Source organism: Pantherophis guttatus, chromosome 3 (genome assembly GCF_059756535.1).
Source record: "Pantherophis guttatus breed Tessera chromosome 3, ASM5975653v1, whole genome shotgun sequence".
NCBI lineage: Eukaryota > Metazoa > Chordata > Lepidosauria > Squamata > Colubridae > Pantherophis > Pantherophis guttatus.
The window spans coordinates 140946701-140972180 of NC_142065.1; the positions used below are offsets into that span (position 1 = coordinate 140946701).

The 25480-nt window shown below is 38.1% G+C and overlaps 1 non-coding gene across 1 annotated transcript in view; it reads right to left on the reverse strand.

The window, feature by feature from the left end:
* Nucleotides 1-9415: 9415 nt before the first annotated feature.
* Nucleotides 9416-25480, reverse strand: part of LOC117674769 (uncharacterized) — a 30554-nt gene continuing 14489 nt past the window's right edge. The window contains exon 3 of the transcript XR_015733259.1: nucleotides 9416-9531. This is a non-coding gene — a transcript (uncharacterized LOC117674769). The remainder of the gene's footprint in view (nucleotides 9532-25480) is intronic.

Sequence of the window (25480 nt, forward strand, 5' to 3'; positions counted from 1 at the left end):
GCATGAGAGTATGTACATTTTGTATGCATGCACACATATATAATACTACTAAATACTATAAACCACTACCTTAATTTAGAGATACTTTAAAATGGATTGAAATTATTAATATATAATTTCAATAAAACACATAGAGCAGAGGTTCTCACAATGTCTTGATTGTCCTGTGCCCTGAATGTCTCAAGAATTTTTTTCACAGCACCCCTAGGCCAAAACTATGTACTACCTCAAGCTAGTAGTTCACACGGGGCAAAATTTAAAATTCGCTGTGACATCCAAGTGAGTTTGCTGTGGCACCCTGGGGTGCCACAGCGCACACTTTGGGAACTGCAGATTTAAAGTTATTTTAAATTCAACCTTTAATATTGTTTTGGTGCCTTTTGAAGCTTTCCTTTTGCAATAGATAAAGCAGTTTTTTCTTCAGAGAAAAGCACAGTAAGGAGAGGAGAGATTCTGAATGTCTTCAAGCTTTGCAGTATGGATTCAGAAATATAACCAGTTGTGGGGTCCTTGGCACTCTCTCAGCTTGGTTGTTTTCTTGCAGACATTTCTTGCAAACTAGTAATATTTTCAATGCTAGTCAAGTTGTGTACTCTGGAAACCAGATGGCGAACCAAATGACCTTTGATGATATAAAGTCTGAGTTAAAGTACAGGTAGTACTTTTTATCTGAACCCTGCTCAAACTGAGAATACATATACACAAACACACACACGAATACATACTTATATATGCGCACTTCATAACATCAATACTTTTCTGGTTAGTTTAGACTGAGAAATAGCTGCTGTACAAGGGTTAAAATGGATTTGAACCGGGGTGAAATCTATTTACCTTCCTTACCGGTTTGGAAGTGCATGCACCCTGTGTGCGTGGTCGCTTCGCTCGTGCACACGCACGCATCACATGTGCACGCAGACCCTCTGTGCAATGCGCAAAACCTTCTGCGCATGTGCAGAGGGTAAAAAACATATTACTTCCAGATTAAAACCAGGTGAGTGGGCGGAGCCTCGCACCGCCATCGCTACCGGTTCTCCGAACCACCTGCCACAATCGCTACCGGATCGCCTCGTCCCGTCCAAACCGGGAGCATTTCACCCCCGATTTGAATTACATCCACTGCATCTTAATTTATAGGCAACGAGACTACAACTTGGTCTAGTTTTCCCAAATCTAGCACTCCCAGATGTGTTGGCATGGCAACTTCCAGAAGACCTATCACATCAGAAGTCTGAATACACCTAGAGGTACCCATTTCAGAGAGACCCGTGTAAGCCACATTCACACACAACCCAATACTCGGGAGAAATCCAGGATATTCATCCCATCAATAGAGCCTACCACAATTGCGGTTTGTGCTTGCAAAGACGTTGTGCACAACTTTGCTCAGATCTTGTATGAGGGTATAGCTGACTTCAGCAGTAGTCAAAAACACTGTTTTGTCATTAGTACTTTGGACTATCTGATGACAGCCAAGAAAATATTGCTGACAGAGACAACTGAGAAAGACAGTCAGGGATATCTTTAGAACTCTTAAAGGACGAAGAGTAGGAAGAGAGAAAGGCTGGAAGGCAGTGACACTCAAGTGAGACCAAAAGACAGAGACAATCAGAATCATGATTAATATCCTTGGTTAGTGCAGATTTCATAGCAGCTGAAAGCTCTGCAGGCCGAACTATATCTACTAATGTTAATAAAAACTAATGGTGTATGAAAAAACCACGGGCAAAAGTCTCCAAGGAAGAGAAAGAGAGGTGCATTAACAGCAGAAAGGAGTAAGGGGGAGGGATCACTAATTAGTTTAAGCTAATTTTCTTTAAGAGAAAAAAAAAAGATTTATTGAAAATTACATTGTTCCTGAAATGTAAATGCAGTTCTTCACAGAAATCCTGCTGGTCTCGTGAAAGAGATTGCTAGCAATGTCCCCTATCACTCCTGAAGTTGCAAACTCTGGACAAGGGTTTACACACACACTGCTATTCGGCAAGGTTAAGATCAAGCTTGTAACTAGGCAGTGCAATACCTTTACCAAGGAAGTTTCAGGATGCAAATACATTAAGCTTCCTTAGAAACCATTACACATTATGCATAATTTCAATATGGCAATGCTTGCTATCCTAAGGCCATGGAGTGGGGGGGGGGTGGACAGAAAACAGGCAAAGGGAAGGGTTCAGGGTTGCACTAATTTACTGCCAGAATGAAATGCATTAAAATATAAACAGGATGCGTATGTTTGAGTCTTCACAAATTAATTTACAATTCCTACCCTTCTGCTATAAAGGTATCTTCAACACTTTCACAAGGTCTGTAAATCTGCGGTTAGACACTAACCTGTGGAAAATTACCAAGCAAGTGTGTTTCATGCACTGTTTACTTCTCTTTAACAACTCAAATAACTTACATAGGTACATGTGGACTTTTCAAACAAATGCATAAGGACAGAGAGATAGGGATGAGATTCCAACTTTTGGAGCATCTTAAGACATTTGTCTAAGTAGATAGGCCAATGTAGAGTTTCTGATTATACAGCCTCCACACCATTTTGCACACTGTATAAAAGGCATAAGAAGGAAATTACTATCACTTTTTTACTTGGTGATATTAATATCCCTTGTTTTCTAACTGCTCGGAAGACATCTGTCTTTTGGATGGTGTGTAAATTAAACAGCCACTTGTGTTCTATAGAAGGCCCACCAGTCATTTAAGGAGGAACAAAATGAATGTACTATAAAACAAGCTCTAATAGTTTATGAGTAGATGGCTGGGCACAGGTGTCAACAGAACATTAGAGATTGGTAATATTTTTTTAATCAAATTCTACTCAGCTGTGGTGAAGAACAAGAATATCACCAGTGTGGTACCCTCAGGTGCCAATAAGGGTTTTTCTTTCTAACAAAATATCTTATCTTCTTTAGCTCCCAAGAAGTTGTCAGCAAACACATTCAGGGGACAGTGTTATTTGTTGGTAAATCATAACCATCAAAACTGCAGGTATTGGCTAGACCCGTGATGCCAAATCTATGGCGTGTGCCCGAAGTGGCATGCGGAACCATGTCGCCTGGCACGCGCGGTGTCACGCACTCCTCTTCCAGGTTTCTGGCACGTATGCATGTGCGATGATCAGCTGGCCTTTTTGCATACGGCAGTGCCAGAAAGGAGAAGATCTTCTAGCTGGTCTTCCGTTTTCCTGCGTGAGCATGTACGCTGGCCAGCTGATCGTCGTCTGTGCATGCGTGCCAGAAACCCAGAAAAGTAGCTGGCTGAAACCGGAAGTTTGTTAGCTGAAACCGGAAGTTCATTTTTGGCCATGCGCATGCGCCCTGGGCAGTTCCTCTTCTGGACTGCAGCCCAGTCGTGCGCGCATGCACTCCCTTTTCGGCACTCGATGCTGAAAAGATTCGCCATCACTGGGCTAGACTGTTCTCAAGGAATCTAGGAATTTGCAATAACTATCAACAAGGCTACAGACATCTAGATCCCTATAGGCAGAAAGTAAAATAGGAAAAAATAAATAAATAAATATTTATTCAATAAATAATCTTGTGCATAGTCTTGAGAAAGGAAATGGTGTAGAACTGGACCCCACTCTCAGATAAATTTAATTTCAATTTGACTTCAGGTCTCATGTCTTCACCCTGATGATGACCTATGCATGAAGAGAGAAGGGCTCTTGGTCTTTCTAATTTCCTTAGGTATTCAGCCATTTTCAACAGAATTAAAGATAGTTCCTGTCATGATGGTATTCTGGGTTGGGAATTGTAGGTACAATACTTCAATAGTTTTATCCCTACTTGAAGTTCCAAATGTTCGTCCCATGGACTGTATTAAGCTCTACTTCCACTTTTCATTTGAATCTTATAGAACTGAAATCTGATGGGATACTTGCAAATGCTATGAGAGAGAGAGGAGGGGAAATTGGTCTGGCATCAGCTTTTCTATTCTTCCAACAGCAGCCAAAAATATTATTTGCTTTCGGTTTGTCAACAGGTAGTTACCAAGTTTTTAATTTGCTTTGCTAAAGTTTTACGTGGCATTTTTTAAACCATATCACTCTCCTGCTATTGTTTTTTACTTCTGCTTTATCATTCTTATTAAATCATTTGGGGAGGGCTAACTATTTCTTAATATATTTTGAAAACACTCTTTTTAAGAAAGCAAGACATTTTCGATTCCCTGTATAATTCTATCCTTCATTCAGTAGATATTTTTATGGACGTGATGGCTCAGCACCCATAAAAATATGGGTGAGCTTGTCAAATGGAAAGCTGACAACCTGGGTTCAAGACCCAAGTGCCGCATGATGGGATGAGCTCTCGTTACTTGCCCCAGCTCTGGCTCACCTAGCAGTTTGAAAGCATGGTGGTGGCGCAGCACTGGTTAGAATGTAGTATTGCAGGCTAACTCTGCCCACTGCCAGCAGTCCGATGCTGACTGGCTCAAGGTTTTATCTTGCCTTTCATCTTTCGGAAGTTGGTAAAATGAGGACCCAGATTGTTGAGGATAATATGCTGACTTTATAAACTGCTTAGAGAGTGCTGCAAAGCACCGTGAAGCACTGTAGAAGTCTAAGTGCTATTGCTATACGCAAGAAGATAAAGAGGTACCACCATTCCGTGCATCTCAATGTATAGTCATGCTGACCACATGATCATGGAAATGTCTTCAGAAAATGCTGGCTCGCTCAGCTAAGAAACTATGATGAGCACCATCCCCTGGACTAAGACATGACTGGATAGGGATCTTTACCTTTACTGTTTTATGGACAAAAGGGAAAAGTTTCCTGCAATCCTCCTTGCCTTCTCAGTCAACATCCAATTTTAGTATTCTCTTCACAGATACTCTGTCCAATGAAGCAATTTCAGTTAAGTTAAATTACTTTACAAAAACTCTTCTTACCAATCTAGCATCAGTCTTCCCAAGTAGACCAGGCAAGAAACAGAACCAGATGAGCTAATTCTACTTTATTGTAAGGCTTCCTTAATAGAATCTTGCAAATCTGACGGTACAAATCTCCTGCAGTCTCTTATACAGTCTGGGAATGTAGGGAGGATCCTTTCTGAGTTTCGTTCTCTGCCTATTAGGCAGCTGCAGGCTATGCCCTCTCTTATCTGATCTTACCCTAAGCAACAACTCTTCACATACACCCAGCACACACAAATACATACACACACACCCAGACCGCCCAAGGTCATTCTCCCATCCCATTTCACACCGATTGCCAGATAACCAAGCTGAAATCATATAAAATCAGGATATATTAAGCTGGCCAACTTATTACAGAAATTAATTATAGCTGTTCCATGCAATGGTAAGACGTACACTATTATAAAATGCAAAGACATATAACCATACGATGTTATTACATATTAGAAAAGCAAAATTTCCTGTTCATCTAAGGAAAAGCTCCTGCATGGGGCTTTCCAAGTCTTATAAAGTTGAACCAACTAACTTTGCAAGTTGCTGTTGCCCCAGAAAAAAATTGCATTAGTAATTTTGCAATATGGAGTTGTTGGCAGGATTTGGAGACACTGTCTCATCTAGCCTTCTGCCCCAGAAACCAAGATGCCACAACATCATAGTGCTTCTCCCAGTAGTTCCTGGCTACTTTGAGGAGACATTGTGCCTTTCCCTCAAAAAACAAATCAATGAATTGAAGGTTGAAGATGGAAGGCATGCTATCATGTTGATGGTGAACATCTGGAGATGCACACATCATTGCAGAAACTGTGAGGTGAATTCGGGAAGAGTGGTAGGACAAACTCCATCTATGGAAATGTTCAAATAATGTCCTTTACTCATTTGCTACTCTGTTAATTTTTCCATGACCATAGTTGCTAAAATGACTCTATCATGATTTGTTAAGGAAATGATTTGATATTATAGTTAGGGCTGAGACCAGCACAGTGGAACCAGTGATTCCCAAATTAGAGAGAACTATTATGTAAACACTCTCAGCTGCCTCATAAGGCTGTCAAGGGACCAGCCAGGTTTTTGTTAACTCAAAAGGAAGGAAAGAAAATGTCTAGCGTTTAAATTCTGCATCAGAGACAGCTAGAAAAGTTCTGTTTCTTTGTACGACTATCAAATGTTTAAGGCTTCACTCTTGCCTGCAATAGTCTACCCAAGTCATGTCTCGATAGAGGAGATTTCAATAGACAAACTAGGCCAGGGTAATGAAATGTCTGCAAGAAAACAACCAAGCTCAGAGAGCACTGAGGACCCCAAAAGTCATGTCTGAAAGTATTCTGTCAGGTCAAGCCAAATGTGAGTGTCTGGAGAACTGCTATTTACTGAGCCACACAATTTCTATTATCATTACTACTACCACTACTAGCACCAGCACTACTATTACTGCTCTCACCATACTAAACAGATCTCGGAAATAAGACTCCTAGCTTTTGTGTATGTAAAATGTTTGTTTTAACACATTCCTGTGACTAACTTTTTATTTTCTGAGAGTCCTCTCTCTATTTAGGCTGGCAGATCTGAGCTATAAAAATCCAAGCGGTCATTAGATATAAATATATATATATAGATGTCTATATCTTTTTGCTGTCATCTAATGGTGTCCCAGATTTTTGCAGCAGAGAATTTATGGTCCCATTTAGCTAGCAGAATGACACATTAGGGAAGGCTATGAAAACATGCCTTAGAGAAATATTAAAACTTTGGTATAAAAAATTGGTATGAAGGAGAATAGAGTACCATATTTGGGTTCTATTTGCAGTGGGAGAAGGAGTTGGCCCCTTCCAAGTTCAAATGCATTTATTTATTTATTTATTTTCATTCATTCATTCAATACCTATGGCTGTTCATTTCAGCAAGTGATTCTGGGCAACGAACAATCTTAAAATAAATTAAAACAGATTTCCATCATAATAATCACTATACAAGAATTAAAATGCACACAGAGGTCAAGGAGGATGTTACAGTCCTTGGTTGTCAACCCACCAGAAAATGGGACTTCACACTGTTGGAGCTACAAGCACATAACCAGGATTTAGGGCCTTATGAAAGGCCAGCAGTCTTCAAGCCATCCTATCGTCTGGAGGAAGGATGTTCCACAGGGCAAGTGCAATGGCAGAAAAGGCAAGCTTCCTGGGCCCCACTGTCACACCCTGGCCAATAGAACATGGTGCATGCCCATCCTGCCAGATGTGATTGGAGAGGCAGAAGCAACTGGGAAAAGATAGTTCCTTGGATAACGGGTCCCAAAATCTTTAAAGGTGGCAGCCAGCACCTTACATCCAATCTTAGAAGCATGCTGGCAACTAATGTAGTTCATGGAATCATGGTGTTAAATGTGCCAAGTAAACAGCACCATTTACTACTTGTCCAGCTGCGTTCTGCACCAGTTGAAGCTTCCGAATGCTCTTCAAGGGCAGTCCTATGTAGGGCACATTGTAGTAACTCAAATTTATGTCATATATCTGAAAAAGCAAAAAATGAAACCAGCAAAACCAATAAACCAATAAAGGAATCTCTGTTCAATTGCAGTTGTATCACACCAGGATCAGGTTTCATTACTCCACGGAGTCAAATTTCTCATCCTTGCAAGAATCCGGAAACAGATAAAGATGAGTAAAAAGTCCAATGAGGCAAGAGTAAAACCCAAGCATGCCAAGTATAAGCGAAGGAGTAGCATGGAGTTGCCGACACTGCTGTGGAAATGGAAAAACAATAGAAAAGATTCTTTGCTGACTTCTGATTTCTTCACGAAACTGTCATTCGTGTTTCCATTAGCCTTCTGCCCATATCTTCAAATTGTACAGCAATTACAGACTGCAGTGCCAAAGAGCAACAATCTGCTTCCAATAAACCGGTGCTACTTGAACATGGCCTTGTCTGCTCGAGTTGTCTGTAAAGACCAATGGTATAAAATACTTCTGGCATTTGCAGCTCAAATCCCAAGAGCTTGGCCTCCGAGAACTGGAAAAGCTGCCAGTCCAAATTGGGAGAGGCATAACTGAGTGAGGCGCAGTTCATGAAGTCAATTGGTCTTGACTGGAGACAAATCAAAAAATCCCCAAGCTCTCTGCTTTGAACTGCTTTCACGTGTAGAAAAACAAATGGGACTTGAAACTTACATTTACTGCATGTTTTCCAGACAAATCTATTATTAAAACCCACCCAAGTCAACCATGCAAAGAAATATATTACAGAGGCAATATAAACTGAAATGTGTGTCAAGAAGTCTTTTTAATGGCAACCCCCGCCCCCTCAAGTATTCTCCATGTGAGGACAATTCAAACAACTCTGTTGATAGATTTACTTTACAGTAGTTTACACAGTGTTTACAGTTTACAGTAGTTTACACAGTGGTTAAAGTGCAATATTGCAGGCAAATGCTGCCCAAAGTCTGGAGTTCGATCCTGACAGAGGCTCGAGGTTGTCTCAGCCTTTCCTTCTTCCGAGATCAGTAAAATGAGAGCCAATATTGTCAGGGGCAATATGCAAATAATGTTTCTATATTGTAAACTGCTCAAAGAGCATAGTAAAGTACTATAGGCCAGTATATAAGCCTAAATGCTATTGCTATTGTGATTTACTAGGATTCCAAATTCCAACAGCCAGAATCATTCTGAACACACAAAATTGTTTCAAGAACCCAGCTCACAGGCCTTACACATAGAATTATATTGCTGCATAGTTCAGACTTCCTTTCTTTTACCAGTACAATGAGAAGTGAATCATGGTGGTGATTATTAAACTTTAACTGTGAAGCTTGGAAATCTGGAAAATCCATAGTTAATCAAACCTGAAACCTTGGGATCTTAAGACTACATCCTGGCCTATTTGTTGCCCAACCTGGTTCCATCATTCACTTTAAACATTTACAGGTAGTCCTTAACTTACAACAGTTCATTTAGTGACTGTTTGAACTTACAACAGGCACTGAAAAAAGTGACGTATGACAGTTTTTCACAGTTAAACCTTTGCAGCATCCCCAGGATATGATCAAAATTCAGATGCTTGGCAACTGGTTCATATTTATGACAGTTGCTGTGATCATGTGATCACCTTTTGCGACCTTCTGATAAGCAAAATCAACGGGGAAGCCAGATTCACTTACTAACTTATCAACTGCAGTGATTCACTTAACAACTGCGGCAAGAAGGTCGTAAAATGGGACAAAACTTACTTAACAAATGTCTCACTTAAGCAACAGAAATTTTGGGCTCAATTTTTTTTTTTATTTATTTATATGCCGCCCTTCTCCGAAGACTCAGGGTGGCTTACAATGCGTTAAGCAATAGCCTTCATACTTTTGTATATTTATACAAAGTCAGCTTATTGCCCCCACAATCTGGGTCCTCATTTTACCTACCTTAGAAAGGATGGAAGGCTGAGTCAACCTTGAGCCTGGTGAGATTTGAACTTGCAGTAATTGCAGGCAGCTGATGTTAATAACAGTGCTTTAGTCTGCTGTGCTACCAGGGCTCCTCTATTTCCTATGTTTGCAATGCACCATATATTTTCAACTCCTTTTCTCTTACATCAAGGGGCTCCAGTTGTGCAATTGTGGCTGCACTGAAAATAAATAAATTTGGACAGATTTACTCTTGTGCTAAGGCACATTTTTGTGACAGATCAAATTCCAATCCAGTGTGTGATACCTGGTGAAAAAAAGAAATCTTTACAACACAAAACAGATCAACTTTAACCAACTGTAAAAGAATGCTTCAAACAGGTTTTTCTTTTGAACCAATCTACAGTAAGGAAGGATTTCAACCAGCAAGCACACTGTGTCAGAAAAATAAATAAAATAAAATAAACACCGCTGCTAATAAATCAATAGTGCTGTGTTAAGCATCAGTGTCAATGCATTTTTCATTCTTATTTTTAAATGGGTAAACCCCAGCCAAAACTAAAAGCAGTGGCAGCAGAAAAAAGCAGTGAAAGCAAAATCTTGGTATGTGTAGCGTGCGTGGAACACATGCATCAAAAAGACACCTTTGTGCTAGCAACAAAAATGAAATGCTCAATTATTTGTACTGGACAAAGAAATTGTGCATAAACCAATCCATATTGTGCAGGGTGCTGTGGAAAACACAGGATTGCAAAACAGAACTTTCACACTAATCAATGACAGCAGTGCTGCGTACAGTATTTGCAGAATTACAAAGAAAAACAAACGATGCAGTTTAAAACTAAACCGCATAAAAATATTTTCCACCGCCTCTCATAAAATTTTACTTTTAGAGTAGTAACATTAGATTAGAATAAAGCTCTTCTTTGAACTGTCTATATCCCTGCATGTCATTTAACTAACCATTGGAAAGGGGACAATACAGGTAGTCCTCGACTTACAACAGTTCATTTGTGACCATTCAAAGTAACGACGTCACTGGAAAAAGTGACTTATGACCGTTTTTCACACTTACGACCGTGGCAGCATCCCCATGCTCGCATGATCAAAATTCTGATGCTTGGCAATTGTCTCATATTTATGATAGTTGCAGTGTCCCAAACAACTGCAGTAATTCACTTAACAACTGTGGCAAAAAAGGTCATAAAATGGGGCAAAACTCACTTAACAAATGTCTCACTTGGCAATGGAAATCTGGGGCTCAATTGTGGTCGTAAATTGAGGACTACCTGCATAACTGTTCATTACAGATGCAGATGAGTTTCCCTAAATGTAAATATTTGACCTCTGCAGCAGGATATAAGTGGAATTGTCCTTCATTACCAATTTTCAGAAGTTAATTCATGCTTCAAATTGCAGCTCAGCAATTCTATATTTCAGTTGAAATTGTCTGCCTCCTTAACTCATTTCAGTCTGCCTTATCTCTCAAGAGATAAAAGTTTATTCTCTTTTTAGAGAATAGCCTTGACCTTGAAGTCTTTAAGGTTCCCAGGCACTTCAGAGATCATGCAGTACCAATACATTTCAATGTGGTGCCAAGTCTCTTTAGTAGCCTATCTGGGCATCAAATCTCTAGTAGGAGGCAGCGTGCCCAAACCTAACAATACCAGTGGACTGAAAACAAAAATCAATCAATCTACAATTTTGTTTGCATTAGCATAAACACAATTCAATTCTTGAATGGCACAGTCTCATCTACACAAATCAGAATGAGTGCTGGAGAACCTATTCCTGATTAACTATTAAAACGGCATGCCATGCATTGATCTTCGCTCTTTAAAGTGCTGGCTATTTTTTTTTAAAGAAGCAATCCCCTAATAAAAACATATCATCAATTCTATTATTAAAAATTGAAAGAATTGAACAAGCACTTTTAAAGTATTAAACACGCTGAACGTTTTAGTATTGACTGATAATAGCCTAATATCCTTTCTTCTAACTTTAGAGTTAGAAAAGTCTTTTGACTACACTGAATGAATAAGCAATTTTTTTTTCAACTCCATTGCCTTTGAGTAGAACTACATTACCGTCTCTTCTTGTGAATATCATGGCAAACTGAGAAATTCTCAGAGGAGAGAGGTAAAAAAACCCAGAATCTTTTTAAATATGATTTAGTGACTCATAAATGTGACATCTGGATTAGATTTGTTAAGGTCCTCTTCAACCACATTAAGGCAGGATAGATTTGAAGTTAGCTTTCCCCTTGCTGCTAACCCACAAATATGTTGAGACACTTAACTTGAAATTTGGGAGTTTAATCTCAAGGCATCTGGAAGGTGCTAAATCTGAGAACAATTAGGACTTTTTCTAACACAGAAATCACCATTGCCATAAATCAATGATATAGTTTCAGCAATTATGATCATTCAGCAAATAATAATCATTTGAAAAGTAACAAATTTCAAGAAACTATTTGCAATCCATTTCGTATTCCCAATTATGCCATTGAGGTTGAATTTTTCAGTGACAGAATGCCATCTTACTATTAGATAAACTGGAATAGTTGTTATAAATCAGATATGTAAACAAATACAAACTGGATTATCAACAAAATCTGTTTCCAATCAATCAAATAAAGAAGTGTTGATATGCTGTGATATATTTCGTTCTCTTAAACTGCTACTACGTGCAACAAATTTAAATTTCCATCTCCAGAGGTGAACACTAACAAATCCATCAGTCCAAAAGAGTGGCTAAATCTAAATAATGTTTTTTTCAAAAATCTCTAATTCTGTCTGCGTAATTTGAATTGGAACAATCTGAGGAATGGTCATCACCTTCTTTTTCACAATCAATATTACCTCTTACATTACGTGTTGTGGCTAAACATTTTTCCTTCACTTTGAATTTATGGAACATTTCCTCTCTTTTTGTTATATTTCTATTTCAGTTCCATTCTCTTAATGTTATTTATTATACCGTGTGTGTGTGTGTGTTAATTCAAGAGAAGTTACATGGAATTTTGGATCTTAACCATTTTCAAGGTTATTATTTTAAATATGAAAGCTACCTATTAGCAATAACCCTCTGAGCTGCATGCATTCAGATTTAATTTCAGGTTTAATTTTCAACAACAACAAAATCTCTGAGAGAAAAGGTACAAGTAGTCATTGTTTAGCAAGCACAATTGGGACCAACAATTCAAGTCATTAAGCAAAGCAGTTGCTAAGTGAAACCATGACTGTGCCTACGAACTTACTTCAGTTTTGTTTTTTGCTTTAAAAACTTATGAAGGTTGTAAATGTGAGGATTGGTTGAAGAGTTACTTTATCATCACTGTCATAACTGTGAACAGTCACTAATTGACACAATCGCTAAACAAGGACTGACCATACTTGAGAATGACGGTTGAAATAGTGAAATGATGGATCATGCAAATGCAAAGGAAAGCAAAATCACAGGAGCGATTAGAAAGATTGTCAACAGATGCTTTTACGATATATACATGTATACATGGAAAGAAGAGATAGAAAACACACGGACATCAGAGGGCATGGTTGTATTTCCACGGTGTATGCAGCACTTGCAAACCTCATCAGAAGCTGCCATTAGTAATCTGCAGATTTTGAATTAGAGGTGTCCATAGAGCATAGACAAAAATGTCAAGATGGTAGTTACAGTATTTACATAGGAGGGGGGAGAAGTAAAATTATATATGTTCTCAACTTTGAGTTACTCATAAAGTAATAAAGGCAATGTCAACTGTCCCATTAGCATATGCAGCAAAATCATGATTTTACCAAGAGTATAACCTTACTGATAGATCCATACAGGCACAGAAGAAGCGAAGCTAGCTCTGAGGTTTTTGCACAAAAAACAGCGTAGTTAATTACCCCTATTTCCCCATGTGGCCCACCCACTGTCCATTGTCCACCAATCTAACATGTTCCTTTTATTTTGGGAAAACAGTCTGTGCCTATGGAAGGTTCCCATCACACGGCCTTGAAGTGTCAGGATTTTCTTTGGCAGCAAATGGCTCACATAAATTCGTCACCTCCCTCCCAGCTCCCAATACATTCCAAGCCTTCCCCTCTTCCCTTCCTCTTTTCTGTTGTCAAATTGTGAATAGAGATGCCTTATGAGTCAGCCTTGATAGGCAGGATAAAAATCTACAAAATAAATACATGTTTTTCTGAGACATTTTTCCCCAATTATCATATTTTAACCTAATTGAACAAATGTATTGTCCAAGAATGGTCACAATATAACAATGATTTTATGTTATAGTTTTGTTCAGAAAACTGCAGAACACAAAATGTTCCAATCATCTAAAAGCAGAAGGGCAGGTAAGTATCTGTATCTTTCACTGAGAGTCTGTCTTCAGTTCTCTACTTCACACACAATTATGAAACAGCACATACATATAGCAAGATATGTTCTAATTTGTAGTCAATTAAAATTGTATTAGTCAACTAAAGAAAACAGAATCATGTTATGATGCATTTCAAATTTCTTTATCAACAAGAAGAGATGCATGCATAATTAAAAAGGATTTGTGATAATTTCACATTTTAATTACTTTGCAAAAAGGTGATGTGCAGACCCTAAGGAACCCTTAAAATAAAGGTTTTATAGTTTTACATTTTTTACAGCTTTGCCTGGATTATATATTGTTAGCTTGAGAACATATTAACCATATGGATTGGAAATGTACATGTCAAGATATTTGACATGGAACATACTATCCAAGAGTAGATGACTGCAAAATTTATAACTAGAGCTCTTACACTTTAAGTCCAAAGATATTTCTAGGTCACAATCCTTACCTATTTTATATGTTGCATAGACACAGGGTTTTTAAACAGAATTCGGTGGAATCCTAAATTCTGTGAGAACTTTATGGGGTTCCGTAGGGGAAAAATGTTCCGTAAGGGCAAAATGTAAAAAAATCACTCAACACAGCCAATTTTTTTATCACTACAGGTCGACCTCTCTCTTCATGGCTTGGAAAAAGTCTGAAAATCCCTGATATCTGAAAACCCCATGGATTTTAATTTCTGCCTTCTTAACAGAGCATTTCCCAGGCACAAACCAATAATCAAAAGTCTATGCACAATACAAATTCATCTCACCATGAATATGGTGCAATTTTATATTATGAGTTTTATCTTTTTATAGCACATGCACTTTGTCAAACAGTTCCATACCAAATGTCATCGAAGTGTGAGTTCTTCCTCTTGTAGAGTAACTTAGAGTCTTTGTGGCACAGGGCCAAGTTATCTGCAGTATGACTACTCTTTGAGGATAAATGCTGCCCTGGTGTCACCAGGTCACTCCAGATACCTTTCCTAGCAGGATCTAGACAACATGCTTTCTCGGCAGCAGCCCCCTCATCTTTTCCCCTGAGCTCTGGCAGGCTGCTACCCTGTAGGCTTCTGGAAAGTCTCAAAGACAAGGTTTTTCTCATAAGCAATGGGTAGAGTGAGGATAGAGCCCATAGGCAACTAACTTTGCAGATGACATCATAATACCAAACGGTTTATCATATATTGCCATGATGGCGAACCTATGGCACGGGTGCCAGAGGTGGCACGCAGCGCCCTCTCTGATGGCACGTGAGCCGTCACCCCTGTTCAGTTCTGCCATGCATGCACACATGCCTCCCGCCGGCCAACTGGTCTTTGGGTCTCTGCCATGCATGCCTTGGGGGGGCAGGATGTGCATGCATGGGGGTGGGGGTGCATGCATGGGAGTGTGGGGGCATGCGGGAGGAACGTGTGCATGCACAGGGGGGCGCATGCACGGGGGCCACACACACATTGCATTTTGGGGATTCGGGAGCACACACGCGCACTTTGGGCACTCGGTCCAGAAAAGGTTAGCCATCCCTGATATATTGATATATCTCAACTAAGGGCAAGTAAAATAACTTTGGATGCTCTTATCTGGTCTCTCAGCTGACACTAATAATTAGGGCTCATCTACAGGAGTTTAAGAACAACTACAACTCTGCAATAATAAAATGCTGGTAGAGAATAAGACCTGAGCCAATTTATTATTGCTTTAGTTGTGAAGTGTTCTCTTTTGCAACACTTTGAAAGGCTGACTTGGTAGGCAATCCGGTTTCTCCACTGATAGAAACTCTTTGTCATGCCCTACCTCCCAGCTTCAGAAGTTCAAAATTATATAACATTCTCTTTTCCATCTCCCCATACAATTTCATATTAGAATTTGTCTCCAGAGTGACTGGAACTCACACAGCCTGGCACCTTGGAGTACAAGAAAAGAAAAATGCAAAGAAAGAACGATGGATTAAAAAGCCAATTTAATCCCTTTCTTTTTCTGAGCTATTGGGCATCCAGGAGTAGTCTGCTAACCATCAAAACCTGGATCAACCCTGGCTGCATTCTCCTATTTTGTCAACCCAGCAACAATGAACAGTGATTGTGAAAAGTATCTGGTTGCAAAAGGCCAGCTTCACAATGAATTTTAAGTGAAAACAGGAGGAATGGTGGTTTTGCAACAAGTAGGTTCTCCCGATAGCAACTGTTTAGATTTTTCTTGTACCCAACCAGATAAAATTTAGACATGAATTGAAAGCATGAATGGGATAGTGCTAAAAATTTGTTTTCATTCCAATCTATTGTGAAGTGGGGGCAAAGGATCTCTTATTGTTTAAGATCTTGCAATTGTTCAAAGATGACTCACTGGCTGACATTTTTTCCACACTCCTATTGGTCAGCTGGAGAGAATATTAAATGGTTCAAAATGTTTGCTGGCTGTTTTCAATACTAGTTGGTTGTACAATTTCACTGCCATGGAAATTTGCCCAATTCTGGCAAATCTCCCCCTAATACTTTCTTAAAGCATTTTATTCTGTGTCTTATATGATCCCACACCCCATTAAAATATAACAAAATGAGATACTATATTCTCAGCTTTGGGAAATGTTGTTAACGAATGTAATACATGTGCTTTAAATTTTAAGTTTTAAAATGTTACCCTTATTAAAATGGCACCTTACCATAAAATATCTGTGGTGTGCTAAACAGAAACTTCTGGAGCCCACTGTAAGGGCTGAATAAAGGTTTTAGGTTACCCAATCCACTTTCAATGTGACCCAACCCTGTTTTGAAGTAACATTATTGGTTTTCATGAAATAGTTTTTTAAAAAAAGAGCAGAAATGAGAAAACATGAACCACATGCATGAACATGGTTCCAAAAAGTTGCCCCAGAATGATGGCACATCACGTGCACTTCTCCAGACAGCAGAAATTTCCACTGGTGGTGAAATGCACTTATCTTTACTACCGGTTCAGGAATGTGAGTGTGCTTGCGTGCACCTCTTCTGTGCATGTGCAGAGGGCCAAAAATGAGACATAATGACGTCCAGGTGGGCGGAACCTCCACCTGCCGGCGCTACCAGTTTGCGCAAGCCAGATAGATCCGGCCAGATTTCATCCCTGATTTCCACACTACCCAACGCACAAGCACACGGTGTGATTACAACAAGCAAATTAGCACAGAACACAAATAAAGGTGAAAAAGCTCCTCCATCTTTTTCATCTCTCCCACTCCTCTTTCTTTAATTTAATGTAGTCCATTCTTTTGTCCAGAAGGTTCTCAAGCAATTTTATCATTGGGTAAGAAGAACATAATACAAATACGTCACAAATGGTTAGCAAGGATAGCACTTAACAGATGCATACAAAGAATTTGGGTAATTTATTAAAAAGTCTGTTAATTCAAAAATAAACTTTTACCCATGTGGCTTCTCTGGTGAACATCAGCCGAGAAAGGGTTTCCATGATTATACCGGATAATCATTCTTTTTGCCATAACCCTTTTGAGAAGATAATCTCAAGCACATGCTTTGCATCAAGAAAAATATTAGTAAAATACTGGAGTGCTAATCACTGACAACTATGCATACACAAAACCTAGCATTCTCAAAACTGAGCATTACATAGACTGCTGGGAAATTTCATCAATCTAGCTATTCCGGGGTAACCAGCAGTTTTCAGGAAATTTTACAAACAGAAAGAGTTTATAGTATCAGATGAAAAAACAGGATTTAACATCTGTTTGAAGTTACAAAGGCACTGAAGAAAGTCACTTATGACCGTTATTCAGATTTACGAGCATTGCAGCATCCCCCTGGTCATGTGATCAAAATTCAGACATTTGGCAACTGACTCATATTTATGACGGTTGCAGTGTCCCGGGGTCATGTGATCCGCTTTTGTGACCTTCTGACAAGCGAAGTCAATGGGGAAGCGAGTTTCACTTAACAACTATGTTACTAACTTAGCAATTGTGGAAAGAAAGGTCATAAAATGAGACAAAACTCACTTAACAAATGCTTCACTTAGCAACAGAAAGTTGGGCTGCATTGTGGTTGTAAGCCGAGGACTACCTGTAGACGGAACAGCATGATTGAGGGTGACAAAAAAAAATCTGTTTTGTAGATACTGACAACAATAGTAAACTAGACATTTTCAGATCAGGTGTTCTGAACAAGATCTAAGAAATTACCAGAACTAATGCCAAAGAATCTTAGATAACCATCAGGGAGGATTTGCTGACAAGTACATTCCTTTGCTTTCATTTTATACTGAATTTTTAAAAAGACCCCAGTGTAAAGAAAAACAAAAAACCCTCTACACATGTTAAGTGATAAAACTGAATGGAAATTGAGTTTAATAAGAATTCATTTATTCCAGAAAGCACTGAAATAAATTAATATTTTTCATTTCGTTCATTTCCTTATTTTTGCTGCAAAAAAGGCCTGAAACTTAGTTAACGAAAACCGTGGGAGAGAATTATGCAGAATTCTCTTTTATTATATCTTCTTTCACTCTTGCAGCAATAACAATAATGATCCTTTTGACCCAGAATGTACCGCACTTTTTAAACAAAAATTTAATAACAATATTTAAAAGTTGCACTATGTAGCCTAATTCATATAGGTCAATTGGAAAGCACTGAAATCCTTGTAAAGAAGTGTTAAACCACTTATAACATATAGCTACAGTACCAGTCATATAAAGTCGGTGGATAAGAATTATTAGGCTACAAAAAAAAAATTAACTAGCACACTTGTCACTCTTCCTTTTAGTCTTTTATGGCATGTCTGTGCTCTAAAGATGTTCATAGATGAGAAGTTTAGCTCCCAGATCATCTCTATATTCGTCTCATGTCATACTTTTATATTCTTTGGCAGCTGAGACAATGCTCTGTTGAAAAATTAATTTTCACTTGTAAATGTTGAAAATTTGCAAGTCTTAAGGCAAGCTTTCCTCAATGAAGCTTTGAAGGGATTTCCTGTCTCACTCCACCTGGTTCTTCAGCTTTGGCCGTTCTAATATATCACGGGTGGAAACTCGATTGCGTCACATGACGTATCGTGACTTTTTTTGTGGAGCCAGGGTGTGTGTGGCCTGCGCATGATGCATCTGGCCCGCGGGCCTCCCATTTGACAGACCTGCAATATATCTTCTACGAAGAATGCTGGCTTGATCTCTTTACATCAACATCTTGGTTGTCAGGTGAAGCAAAAGAATGAGAACGACAGGATTCTGTGGCTTTTCCCCCAACTTTTCATAGGGTACCTGCTGCTCATCCTCCCTTCTTGTCCATTTTGTTTCTGCTAGGGTTGAGAATGTTGTTGTTGAAGAAACAGTGGTCGCTTCTTGTTCTCAGCATTTTTAAGTCAGCGAATGTGAAGATGGTCAAGAGCAATTTTAAATCTGTTTTGGAGATATTTGGCAATAAAAATAGCATGTAAGAAATATAAAAGCAATTCTTCCCAATTTTAGGAGACAGCATGAAACCAATTGAAATAATGGCCAACATGTTGTAATCTACCATACTTTATATTCAGCCTTTAGTAAGATAAAAAGACTGAAGCTTTCTGATCCAAAACAAGGTTTATCTTCTTATTTCAAGTATTAGTGGAAATAAATGTATTTTAGACATCTAAGATACATATAGGCATTAAAAAAGCATATACTCCTTGCTTAAGAACTGAATCACAATTAGCGTAGCAGAGTAAGAGGGGAAAGGATATAAGTACACAGATTTTTTCCCTGTAGAAGTGCAATGAAATTCTCAAAACTGAGTGATGTTTCTTAAGTCAGATACCCATACCCCGATTGCCTCAGATTGTTTGTCTATGTGGGTTTATCCATATATTGGGGGATACACACATTATATTGCAAGTCATTCTTCTCTCCCTTACCCTCTGGGGTACAATTTGGTTTAATCTACTTTAAACCACTTTGATTCAAGAATCTAATTGTGGCTGATAATGCCTGGATCAGCTTCGTTTTGAAGTTCAGCCATAAGCTAGTGTGCAAGCAAAATAGGTTTTCCTACTGTTACAGTAAGCAATTATATAAACGCTGGGAAAAGATTAGCCTTCAAGTATACTCTCAACTGAGATGACCTAACCTAAATTACAAGAATCCTTTCTTTTTTAGCATAATTGCTTTATCTAGCTCTATCACATTAAAATATGTTCTTTATTCTTTGATAATAAACTATTATTACTACACTATGCATTAAGAACTACAGGTGAAACTCGAAAAATTAGAATATTGTGCAAAAGTTCATTTATTTCAGTAATGCAACTTAAAAGGTGAAACTAATATATGAAATAGACTCATTACATGCAAAGCAAGATAGTTCAAGCCTTGATTTGTCATAATTTTGATGATTATGGCTTACAGCTCATGAAAACCCCAAATTTACAATCTCAGAAAATTAGAATATTACATGAAATCAATAAAACAAAGATTGTACATAGAACAATATCGGACCTCTGAAAAGTATAAGCATGCGTATGTACTCAGTACTTGGTTTGGGCCCCTTTTGCATCAATTACTGCCTCAATGCGACATGGCATGGATACTATCAGCCTGTGGCACTGCTGAGGTGTTATGGAAGACCAGGATGCTTCAATAGCGGCCTTCAGCTCTTCTGCATTGTTCGATCTCATATCTCTCATCTTTCTCTTGGCAATGCCCCATAGATTCTCTATGGGTTCAGGTCAAGCGAGTTTGTTGGCCAATCAAGCACAGTAATCCCATGGTCATTGAACCAGATTTTGGTACTTTTGGCAATGTGGGCAGGTGCCAAGTCCTGCTGGAAAATGAAGTCAGCATCCCCATAAAGCTCGTCTGCGGAAGGAAGCATGAAGTGCTCCAAAATCTCCTGGTAGACGGCTGCGTTGACCCTGAACTTAATGAAGCACAGTGGACCAACACCAGCAGATGACATGGCTCCCCAAATCAACACAGACTGTGGAAACTTCACACTGGACTTCAAGCATCTTGCAGTGTGTGCCTCTCCATTCTTCCTCCAGACTCTGAGTCCTTGGTTTCCAAATGAGATGCAAAAGTTGCTCTCATCAGAAAAGGGGACTTTGGACCACTGAGCAACAGACCAGTTCTTTTTTTCTTTAGCCCAGGTAAGACGCTTCTGACATTGTTTGTTGTTCAGGAGTAGCTTGACAAAGAATACGACATTTGAAGCCCATGTCCAGGATCTGTCTGTGTGTGGTGGCTCTTGATGCACTGACTCCAGCCTCTGTCCACTCCTTGTGAAAGTTCCCAACACTTTTGAATGGCCTTTTCCTGACAATCCTCTCCAGGCTGCGGTCATCCCTGATGCTTGTGCACCTTTTTCTTCCACACTTTTCCCTTCCACATAACTTTCTATTAATGTGCTTTGATACAGCACTTTGGGAACATCCAACTTCTTTTGCAATTACCTTTTGAGCCTTTCCCTCCTTATGGAGGGTGTCAATGATGGTTTTCTGCACAACTGTCAGGTCAGCAGTCTTTCCCATGATTGTGATTCCTACTGAACCAGACTGAGAGACCATTTAAAGGCTCAGGAACCCTTTGCAGGTGTTATGGCTTAATTAGCTGGTTAGAGTGGGACACTTTGAGCCTAGTATATTGAACCTTTTCACAATATTCTAATTTTCTGAGATTGTGAATTTGGGGTTTCATGAGCTGTAAGCCATAATCATCAAAAGTATGACAAATCAAGGCTTGAACTATCTCACTTTGCATGTAATGAGTCTATCTCATATATTAGTTTCACCTTTAAGTTGCATTACTGAAATAAATGAACTTTTGCATGATATTCTAATTTTTCGAGTTTCACCTGTATATCAAAATAAGAACATATGGACTCTAAAACATATTTCTAAAAAGCAGAGAATTGGGATCCTTAAAAAAAACAGCATGTCATATGGTTAGGCAGTTACACCAAAGAATTTAATAACCTAAGCAGAATACTATTCAGAAAATAATTTCCACCAAATTGAAGGGAAAAATATCACTCTTAGGTTTAATAGAGTACTACACAACCCTGTAACACACTGGGTCATCCTTTGAGACAAAAGTAGTGCAGTCTGATGTGACCAGAATGAGTATTAAATTTTAGATTGATCACATCTTGTTTTACTCAAATGCTGGAACGGTGCCATGATCAACTAAGAATAGCATATATCATGAATAGAAAAGTAATTGTAATAGCAAATGAACTTCAATAAGAAGTCAATATTAAGTTACCTAAACTAATAAAACAGAATGACCATGGATGGGCAAAAGAGCGGTGGGAGGTGGAACAACTTTCTGCAGGCTTCCCCACTGACTTTGCTTGTGGGAAGCAAGCCAGAAGTGTTGTAAATCACAACCATGTAACTAGGGAATACTGTAACAGCGACAACTTTGCAAATAAAAGTGGTCTGAATATCATGGAAATTTCAATTCCATAGAAGTAATGGGTCCCAGATTTTTTACACATTCTTTAAAGTTAGTGGATGTTAGGTACTTGAGTCAAAAACTGTTGCAGTATAATGCATCATTTGGGCTATCTTGAGACTAAAAACAAATAAATACAATGAGTTTTAGTCAGGGTGGATTTGATTTAAATCGAGTTGATTTAAATCACAATTTAAATCATGATTTAAATCACTAGTAAAAAGGCTTGATTTAAATCAACTCAATTTAAATCATAATTTTTAAAGAGCAACTGTCATCCCTGCTACTCCTTTGACTCACTGTTGACTCACTGATAGTCCCAGTGTTGCAGAATATACAGCCTCATGCTACATAACTAAGCTCCATTTCATGCTGAATAAACTAAATTATTTATGTATCTTAAATAGAAAACTATCTTACGATAGATTTTTACCCCAAAAGTTTTTTATTAAAATACATTCGATAAAAATAAAAAAAATCCAATTTAAATCAAAAAAATCCAATTTAAATCAAAAAAATCTGATTTTTTTTAATTTTTTTAAAAAAATCATTGATTTTTATCCACCCTGGTTTTAGTAGATTATAGACCGATAATGTTGATTCTTTGCCAAAGTCATTCAAAATCCCTGAAAGTAACAAAGTACTAAAATCTCAGCTTCAGAAGTTTGCTTTGGAAAACTAATACAGTAGTGTATGACATGTATGTGAATATGGTATATGAACACAATGCCTATTATATGGAAATGTATAACCATCAATAGCTGATTTCAGAAAAATAGTGCAACTTGATCTTCCTGTTACTTTTCCAAATCACTGTTTTATTTGAACAAAACCTCAAATTCCAAAATATCACCACTACAATTCATAAACTGTGTTTCAAGAAAGTTATACAACAGTAGTATGTTTTTACAAATTGTAATTCGATTAGGATAAATACATACAAATCTTTACATTAAACATATTCACACGGAACTATGTTTTTGAGACATAATCTTACCCTTGTTTGTCCAGAAGTAAGTAACTGAATTCAATTGGTTGGGTTCACACATGTTGAGAAACAGAATATTTTAATCACAGTTCATATGACTAAACCAAAAACAACCCATAGTCAGACTTACGGACATGCAATGTAATTGGGGCGGGGAGGTGTTGGATAATTCCCGATTTGTTTTCTTGCTTTTTTAGCTGTTCTAGCATCTGCCTCTGTGAAATATTTAAAAGTCTAGATGTGATACAAAAACAAATGAAGAATGAACTAAGTCTCACAAATAAAGCATTCAGACATAATCCTAAACCGCATTTGCAATCAATTAATCAGAAAATTATGTTGGATATAAATTCTTGTTTAAACATCTAAACCAAGCCATACATTTCTTAATGACTCTTACTGCATATGATAATAAGCCAAAATAAAGGAGCTACTGTTGTGTTGTGGTACAGCAATTTTCTCCCTGGAAACTGTACATATTTATTCAAGATTGAATAAGCCAAAAAAAAAGGTGAAATGTAGGTGGAATATAAGCATGATTAACTTTCTTTAGTCTGGAATATGTGTTTTATTATACTCTTCCTAAATGGCATGTATATTATTTTACATATTCTGAACAGTGTTCACAGTGTTTCAACTTGTAGAGTGAAAACCAGTTGAACCAGATCAATGAAATTTTTTCTTTAATCTGAAGAAACCAAATCTTGATAAACAGATTACTTTCTAATACTATTTTAATTCTGATGGGGAGAGATAAAACAACCCTAGTAACACTCGAGGGAGATCTTTGTTTGGGTTGCACTGTAAATTCTAACTTCATGCAGAAAGGCAGCTACATGTTTTAATAATATGCAAATATATTTATATTTAATCACCTAATTTATCACTGATTAACCAATCAGACAAAGTCAGATTAGTCATTAATTAAGATTTGTAGCAGCCTCGTCCCAAATGGTGCAAACTCTGGGAAACAAATAGCCAACAGATTCAACATCTGAAAATGATATAAACACCGCCTACAGATAATCCATATACAGGCAGTCCTCAATTTACAACAGTTCACTTAGTGACCATTTGAAGTTACAACAGTACTGAAAAAAATGACTTATGACCATTTTTCATAAGTTGAAAAATGACAGTTGCAGCATCCCCGTGGTCACGTGATCAAAATTCAGATGCTTGGCAACTGAGTCATATTTATGATGGCTGCGGTGTCCCAGGGTCATGTGATCACCTTATGCAACCTTCTGACAAGGAAAGTCGATGGGGAAGCCGTTCACTTAACAACTGTATTACTAACTTAACAACGGCAATGATTCACTTAAATGTGGCAAGAAAGGTCATAAAATTGGCCAAAACTCACTTAACAAATGTTTCACTTAGCTACAGAAATTTTGGGCTCAATTATGGTCATAAATCGAGGACTACCTGTACTGTTTGTCTGTCCTAGAGTCAAATCAGTATAGGTAGTCCTCTATTTACGACAACTTTTAAAATCCAATATTTTTTCTCAGAGTAAGAAGTTGGTCTTTAAAGATACAGATGGATATTAAGAAAGGCCTAATGTTTATTTTCTGTTTTCTCATCTGCATCTTTAAAAACCTATTTCTTACTCTGAAAAAGTATATTGGATTTTAAAAGTCCTGGTGTCTTATATGGACTATCCATTTTTTTAAAAAAATTTGATTTATATGCCGCCCTTCTCCAGAGATTCAGGGCGGCTTACAATGCATTAAGCAATAGCCTTCATACTTTTGTATATTTATACAAAGTCAGCTTATTGCCCCCACAAACTGGGTCCTCAATTTACCTACCTTAGAAAGGATGGAAGGCTGAGTCAACCTTGATCCTGGTGAGATTCGAACTTACAGTAATTGCAGACAGCTGGTGTTAATCACAATGCTATCAGTCTGGTGAGCCACCAAGACCAGATTTAGATCTTTTGGTGACAAGATGGAAATGGTTTACCATTATCTTTCCCAAGATGGGTATGTATATGTGTGTGTTTATGTAGACTATAGCACAACTCCTCTGGGGCGACCTATTATTCAAGAACTAACCAAACTTGATCCTACTTGGTTTTCTAAATCAGCCAAAGCCAGCAGCTGTTGCTACCTGTTGAGGTAAACTTTAAACAACTGTGACCCAAATGACTATGATTAATCTTGTAGAGAAACTGAAGTTGTAGTACCTATACCTACATGATCCCCAAAAAGCAAAAGATCATGATCCTATTCCAGAAATAAAGAAAGTGGGCTCTCATTGGTCTAAAAATCTATTACTGAAAAAAAAATGTATATCATTTGGTAAACTACAGATGGAACAAGTATTGTTTTTTCCTTAAAGAAAACCAAATGTTTGGTGGGGGGGAGCATCTCAGAGTATTACAATTCATTAACATGAAT